The sequence below is a fragment of the Hypanus sabinus genome, chromosome X2 (assembly GCF_030144855.1).
Source record: "Hypanus sabinus isolate sHypSab1 chromosome X2, sHypSab1.hap1, whole genome shotgun sequence".
Lineage (NCBI taxonomy): Eukaryota > Metazoa > Chordata > Chondrichthyes > Myliobatiformes > Dasyatidae > Hypanus > Hypanus sabinus.
In genome coordinates this window covers 35,905,568-35,912,908 of record NC_082739.1, presented here as the reverse complement: position 1 = coordinate 35,912,908, position 7,341 = coordinate 35,905,568, and the positions used below count along the sequence as shown (strand labels likewise).

General features: G+C 48.3%; 1 protein-coding gene across 1 annotated transcript in view; it reads left to right on the top strand.

The window, feature by feature from the left end:
* The first annotated feature begins 899 nt into the window (after positions 1-899).
* Positions 900-7,341, top strand: part of LOC132385242 (serine/threonine-protein kinase Chk1-like) — a 54,321-nt gene continuing 47,879 nt past the window's right edge. The window contains exon 1 of the mRNA XM_059957246.1: positions 900-950. The gene's annotated coding sequence lies outside the window, so the exon portion shown is untranslated. The remainder of the gene's footprint in view (positions 951-7,341) is intronic.

Below are 7,341 nucleotides of genomic sequence, written 5' to 3'. Positions count from 1 at the left end.
TTGCTGCCTCCTTCTACTCTGTCAGTGAGCATGAGTGAAATTCCCTCGTCTCAAGCTTCTGATCTCCCGATTGGTCACTGATCAAAGCTCCAGTGTTGGGGAAGCTCGGACCAAAGGGCACAGCCACAGAATAGAGAGACATCCATTTAGGATGAAGATGAGGAGGAATTTCTTTAGCCAGAGGATGGTGAATCTGTGGAATTCATTGCCACAGGCAACTGTGGAGGTCAGGTCACTGGGCGTGTTTAAGGAAGAGGCTGATAGGTTCTTCATTAGTCAGAGCCTGGAAGATTATGGGGAGAAGGCAGGAGAATGGGGTTGAGAAAGAATGGATCAGCCATGATGAAACAGCAAAACATATGCAGTTAGCTGAATGACTTAATTCTACTCCAATGTCATATGGTCTAATACAATCCATATGCTTTGTTAGCTATGTGTTGGATGTGCTTTGTTACGTACCTGTGGGTACCTTGTACCTGTCACATAACCATGATGTAATTGAAGCTATGCTGGAGATGAGGTAATGGTCTTGTGATGGTGGAGTGACGTCATTTTCCCACCAGTGAGAGGTCAGGTGATAGTTTTTTTTCAACAGGGTATAAAAGGAGAACCCCACCCTGTGACGTGGCGTGAATTGGCCACTAACTCCATGTTGCTGCGTATTCCGATATTATGACGCAGTTTCGTTTAAAAGTGGAGTTATACTTCCTGTTTTAAGTCTCAAAGGTTATTGCCGGCAGTTTTGCTATAATACTGCCAGTTTGGTCAGTGGAAAGTGAAGATTTTAAAGGAGTTCGAAAATCCCGAAGGATTGAGAAAGTTAATGTCGACGGTGAAACAGATTCGACCTTTGTTTAATCTTCGCATGAGGAATTAGTAACAAGTACCCATGATAACTCCTGTTCTATCAGAAGAGCAGAGGGTTGGATACAAAGTTTCGTCAAAGAAAGGTAAGTGCCTTTAAGCCATTTTATTTCCTTCGATCGTAAATCCTCCGGGGAATAACATACTTCGACTGGGATCAGCAGTAACGCCACAAAAGAGAATTTATTCTCTCAAGGAAAGCCTCTCCTTTAACTGACTGTAAATCATTTTGGACTTCCACATTGCTACTTCTAAGAACTTTTTGCATTATCACTTTAAGAACTGTTTTCGCATTCTCGCTTTAAGAATTGTTCGAGCTGCCGTATCGCAGCTGTCTTCTGGTTAAGTTAGTCATTTGTTTACTTTTGGGTTTTTTACAGTGTTTAATAAATGTTTTATTTGTTATTAAAAAAACTTTCAAATCATATATTCATTGTTGCTGACAGCTTGCTAACTTTTCGTGATCTTTCTGAACTTCATTACTTGATCTCTCTAAACTTCACTCATTTGCAATCTCTTTCTGTTTATATGATCCTTTTTGATTCTTCTCACTGAAGGATATGACCTGACACTTCCCTGCATTAAACTGCAATTGCCATACTTTTGCCCAATCACGCCCTATCCCACTGTAGAATCACAAAGTGCTCTTTACAATGTGCCTTTCCACCCATCTTCACATTACTTGAAGCTGAAAGATCTCACATATTTGAAATTGCAAACACACAAACCTCCTTACAATTAAAGGAGGAACAATAGACTCCTCCTCCCCCCCCCCAGTTTACTTATCTATGGCTTTTTCATCCCTCGCTAAAGCCTCAAAATCCCCACTATAGCACATCCACTCACCCAGTAGACACTGTGCTTGCCCCACCTTATTTTATTCCTGCCAATCAATATCAATCGCCAATTGCTCCCTGCTCCAAACACCTAAATGCCGCAAATCGATGCCTTATGTATTCGATTGGCAAACATGAATGAGCTACGTCTTCTCACGCTTTGGATTGAGCTGCTCAAAACCATTGGAAAGGGGGGAAAATACTCAGTAATACTGAAAGCAACAATGGTGCAAAATGCTTCTCTGCTTTACCAGTTGAAGAATGAGGTGCAACCATTTACACCTTTGTTTATCTGTGTGATTACAATTGTTCAGTCCCTGTGGTTGTGTTGGACGTGCTAGCTTGTCTTTGTTTAAAGATAAAATTCCCAGGCTTTCTGTCTACACAGGTATCATGTATTTCATTCATTCCTTATTGGTTCCCTGAACTTTATAGTTAACGAGGGACAGCCTCTGTCCCTCAGCCCACTGATGGGCTGAGTGTCATTGCACTGAGGGTACAGATATAGGAGGAAAGCACGGGGACTGTGGCTGGAGAGGTGGTGAGGTGATTACTTCATACCTGGGGCACTGGGAGCAGTTCAGCAGTACTCCCCGTCCAGAGCCTCCACATCCTATCAACCAGAACTAAACACAATCCCCGCAATGTGACATAACTAAAGGTTTACATAGCTGCAACATGACTCCCGAACTTTTATGCTGGGCACAGTCTTTACCATTGTATGAACTTGTATTGCTGCTTTCAATGAGCTACAGACTTGCCATTCCCATCCCCACCTTCAATCCCCCTGCACATCAATGTGATGAGAGGACCTACCATTGACTCCACATTTTTGTCTTACAGTTGACCTCCCAAATTGCAGCACTTCAAACTTGCATGGATTAACTCCACCTGCCACTTTTCTGCCTATATCTGTAACTGAGCTATCTCCCACTGTATCCTTTGAAGCCATCTTTACTCTCCACAACTCCACCTATTTATGTCATTCACAAATGAATCAGCCAATCTACATGCTTACGTCAATTATATCATCCAAAGTGTTGCACTTTGGGAAGTCAAATGTAACAAAACACTTAATGCAGAGGGATCTTGGGGCTCAAGTTCCTAGTTCCCCCGTCTTTAGTAATCCTGTGGCCCAGGAAGTCAATGGTATCGAGTCCGAACTGGCATTTGGCGGGGTTGATTGTAAGACCGTACTCACTCAGTCGGGCGCAGAGTTGACGGAGGTGGGACAGATGCTCCTGACGACTACTGCTGGCTATGAGGATGTCGTCCAAATAGATGAACGCGAAGTCCAGGTCCCGTCCCACTGCGTCCATTAACCGCTGGAACGTCTGTGCGGCATTCTTCAGACCGAACGGCATGCGGAGGAACTCGAAAAGGCCAAACGGGGTGATGAAAGCCGTTTTGGGGACGTCGTCAGGATGCATCGGGATTTGATGGTACCCTCGGACGAAGTCTACCTTGGAGAAGATCCGTGCGCCGTGCAGGTTTGCTGCAGTACTGAATATGCGGCACAGGGTAGCGGTCCGGTGTGGTAGCCTCGTTCAGCCTGCGGTAGTCGCCGCACGGTCTCCAGCCTCCCGTCGCTTTGGGCACCATGTGCAGGGGGGAGGCCCATGGGCTGTCAGACCGCCGGATGATCCCCAATTCCTCCATCCTCTGGAACTCCTCCTTCGCCAGTCGGAGCTTGTCCGGGGGAAGCCGCCGAGCGCGGGCGTGGAGGGGTGATCCCTGGGTCGGGATGTGGTGCTGTACGCCGTGTCGGGGCATGGCCGCTGTGAACTGCGGTGCCAGAACCGATGGGAAATCCGCCAGGACCCTGGTGAAGTCATTGTTGGACAGCGTGATGGAGCCGAAGTGAGGGGCTGGCAACTGGGCTGCACCCAGGGAGAACGTCTGAAAGGTCTCGGCGTGTACCAGTCTCTTCCTGGGCAGGTCGACCAGTAGGCTGTGAGCCCGCAAAAAATCCGCACCCAAAAGCAGTTGGGCTACGGCGGCCAGTGTAAAGTCCCACGTGAACTGGCTGAAGCCGAACTGTAGCTGCACCGTACGGGTGCCATAGGTCCTTACTGCGCTGCCATTCACGGCCCTCGGGGGGGGGGCCAGTGCCCGGTTGCGGGTGTCGTAACTCATCGGAGGTAAAACGCTGATCTCCGCACCAGTGTCGACCAAAAACCGGCGTCCCGACCTTCTGTCCCACACATACAGGAGGCTATCCCGATGGCCAGCCGCCGTAGCCATCAGCGGCGACTGGCCCTGGCGTTTCCCGGGAACTTGCAGGGCGGGCGACAACGGCAGGCTTCTGCGCCCCACCACTGGTGGTAGAAGCACCAGTGTTCATTGGGCCGGGGGTTGGTGGGCTCTGCGGCCGGGCCTGGACTGGTTTGCTGCTGGAAGCGTGGCTGGGAGATCCGTGCGATGGACGCCCCGCTCACCTTTTTGGCGTTCCACAGCAAGTCCGCCCAGGCTGCCACCTTCCGGGGGTCACTGAAATCCGCGTCGGACAGCAGCAGGCGTATGTCCTCGGGCAGCTGCTCCAGGAATGCCTGCTCAAACATGAGGCAGAGTGTGTGTCCGTCGCGAGAGACAACATCTCATTCATTAAAGCCGAAGGAGGTCTGTCGCCCAAGCCATCCAGGTGCAGTAAACGGGCAGCCTGCTCGCGCCGTGAGAGTCCGAAAGTCCTGAGGAGCAGGGCTTTGAATTCCGTGTACTTGCCGTCTGCCGGGGGCGACTGTACAAACTCCGCGACCTGGGCCGCTGTGTCCTGGTCGGGGGAGCTCACCACGTAGTAGTAGCGGGTGTCTTCTGAGGTGATCTGGCGAACGTGGAATTGGGCTTCGGCTTGCTGGAACCATAGGTTCGGGCGCTGTGTTCAGAAACCCGGCAGTTTCAACGAAACCGCATGAACAGAGGCGGCGTCGGTCATTTCTGGTCCAAAAATCGTTTGGACCGTCGGGGTCACCAATTGTAGCGGTGTGCTACATGCAGTGCTAAAATTACGACACGGAGTCGGTAACTGCGGTCGAAGGAAAAAAAACTTTATTCGAAATCCTCAGCCTCACTTTTAAACCTCCCTTAACCTGCCCCCCCCCCCCCCCGTGGCGCAGAGGCTCCAAAGCTCTGTGCTCGCAAACCCCCGTAGGCTATCTAATTGTGAGCCGGTTCGGATGTGCCAGGAAATGGGTTGCCACAGCACCCTGTTATTGTTATTGTGGATAAATGCCCAGGGCCTGTCATGCTGTCCCCTGTCATGGACCTTGTGGGATGCTAATGCAGAAACTGCAGGGGCTCTGGCAGAGGTATTTGTTGTGAATGTGACAAAGTCACCAGAGAGACACTGAAGCTGGTGGATATAGACGTCTTTATTCAGCAAAACAAGCAACAGGCATCATTTGGAGACACTCTCGGATGAAGAGGCCTCCTGACCCAATATTACATCACATCTTTATATGCTAACCATCAAAGATAACAGCAGGACAATTCTATAGTTACAATGTATCAGCAATGTTTCCTTTGATATAGTTTTCAAACACCATCATCTTCACACCCACACTCCAGACACCCAAAATGAATGTTAAGCTCTCACCACAATCACAAACAACTCAGCACCTAACCCTCACCCTAAGGGCATTTTTACACATGATGCAGCAACAGACTCTGGGCTGCATCATGCATATGCAGTCATCTCAGGGATATGGGGAATTTCTGCTATCGATCCCCGATCCCCATCTGCAGCTGCAAAAACTTGTTCTTGGTGCATTTTAAAGTCAATCTACAATCCACGTTCGGGTATGAAGACTGGCTGCTGTTGAAATTAATAATTGCTGTCTACCATAACTCCAGAAAGCGGCCTAACAATATTTAAAACATCCTTAGCCACGGGTGAGGTGTTGGAGGACTGGAGGATCACAAATGTTGTTCTGTTGTTCAAGAAAGTCAGGAAATTATAGACCTGACATCAGTCATGGAAAATATTCTAAGGGACAGGATATATTAAATTGAATTGACTTTATTTCTTATATCCTTCACATACATGAGGAATAAAAATCTTTACACTACATCTCCATCAGAATGTGCAATGTGCAATTTATAGTATGATATAGTGATAATATGTACAACAACATAGAATAGAAATACAATTGTATCTGATGGCCTGGTGGAAGAAGCTGTCCTGGAGCCTGTTAGTCCTGGTGTTTATGCTGTGGTACCGTTTCCTGGATGCAAAGCAGTTGGAACAGTTTGTGGTTGGGGTGACTCAGGTCCCCAATGATCCTTCAGGCCCTTTTCACACAGCTGTCTTTGTAACTGTCCTGAATCATCTGAAGTTCACATCTGCAGATGTGCTGGGCTGTCCGCACCACTCTCTGCAGAATCCTGTGATTGAGGGAGGTACAGTTCCCATACCAGGCAGTGATGCAGCCAGTCAGGATGCTCTCAGTTGTGCCCCTGTAGAAAGTCCTTAGGACTTGGGGGCCCATACCAAACTTCTTCAACCGCCTGAGGTGGAAGAGGTGCTGTTGTGCTTTTTTTCACCACACAGCCGGTGTGTATGGACCACGTAAGGTCCTTGGTGATGTGTATACTGAGGAACTTGAAGCTGTTTACCCTCCCAACCCCAGATCCATTGATGTCAATAAGGGTTAGTCTGTCTCCATTCCTCCTGTAATCCACAACCAGCTCCTTTGTTTTTGCGACATTGAGGGAGAGGTTGCTTTCTTGACACCACTGTGTCAGGGTGATGACTTCTCTGTAGGCTACCTCGTTATTGTTTGAGATAAGGCCAAACAATGTAGCGTCGTCGGAAAATTTAATTAGCAGATTGGAGCTGTGGGTGGTGACACAGTCATGGGTAAAGGAGGGGGCTTAGGACACAACTCCTTCACTCCATGGAGAAAAGGCTGAGTTCACTCAACCTATTCCCATAAGGCATGCTCCCCAATCCAGGCAACATCCTTGTAAATCTCCTCTGTACCCTTTCTATGGCTTCCACACCCTTCCTGTAGTGAGGCGACCAGAACTGAGCACAGTACTCCAAGTGGGGTCTGATCAGGATCCTATATAGCTGCAACATTACCTCTCGGCTCCTAAATTCAATTACATGATTGATGAAGGCCAATACACGGTACACCTTCTTAACCACAGAGTCAACCTGTGTAGCAGCTTTGAGTGTCCTATCGACTCTGACCCCAAGATCCCTCTGATCCTCCACACTGCCCAGAGTCTTACCATTAATGCTATATTCTGCCATCATATTTGACCTACCAAAATTAACCACTTCACACTTATCTGGGTTGAACTCCATCTGCCACTTCTCAGCCCAGTTTTGCATCCTATCAATGTCCCACTGAAACCTCTACACTATCCACAACACCCCCAACCTTGAAGGACAAGGTCTCCGAGCTTCTTGTCAAGCCTGAAGAGAATTATGGTGTTGAATGCTGAACTGTAGTCCAAGAACATCATTCTCACATAAATATCCTTCTTCTCCAGATGTGTAAGGACGATGTGTAGAGCAGTGGCTATTGCGACACCTGTTGATCGGTTGTGTTGGGAGGCGAATTGTAGGGGGTCCAGTGTTGTTGGTAACATGCTGCAGATGTAGTCCTTGACCAGCCTCTCAAAGCATTTGCCTATC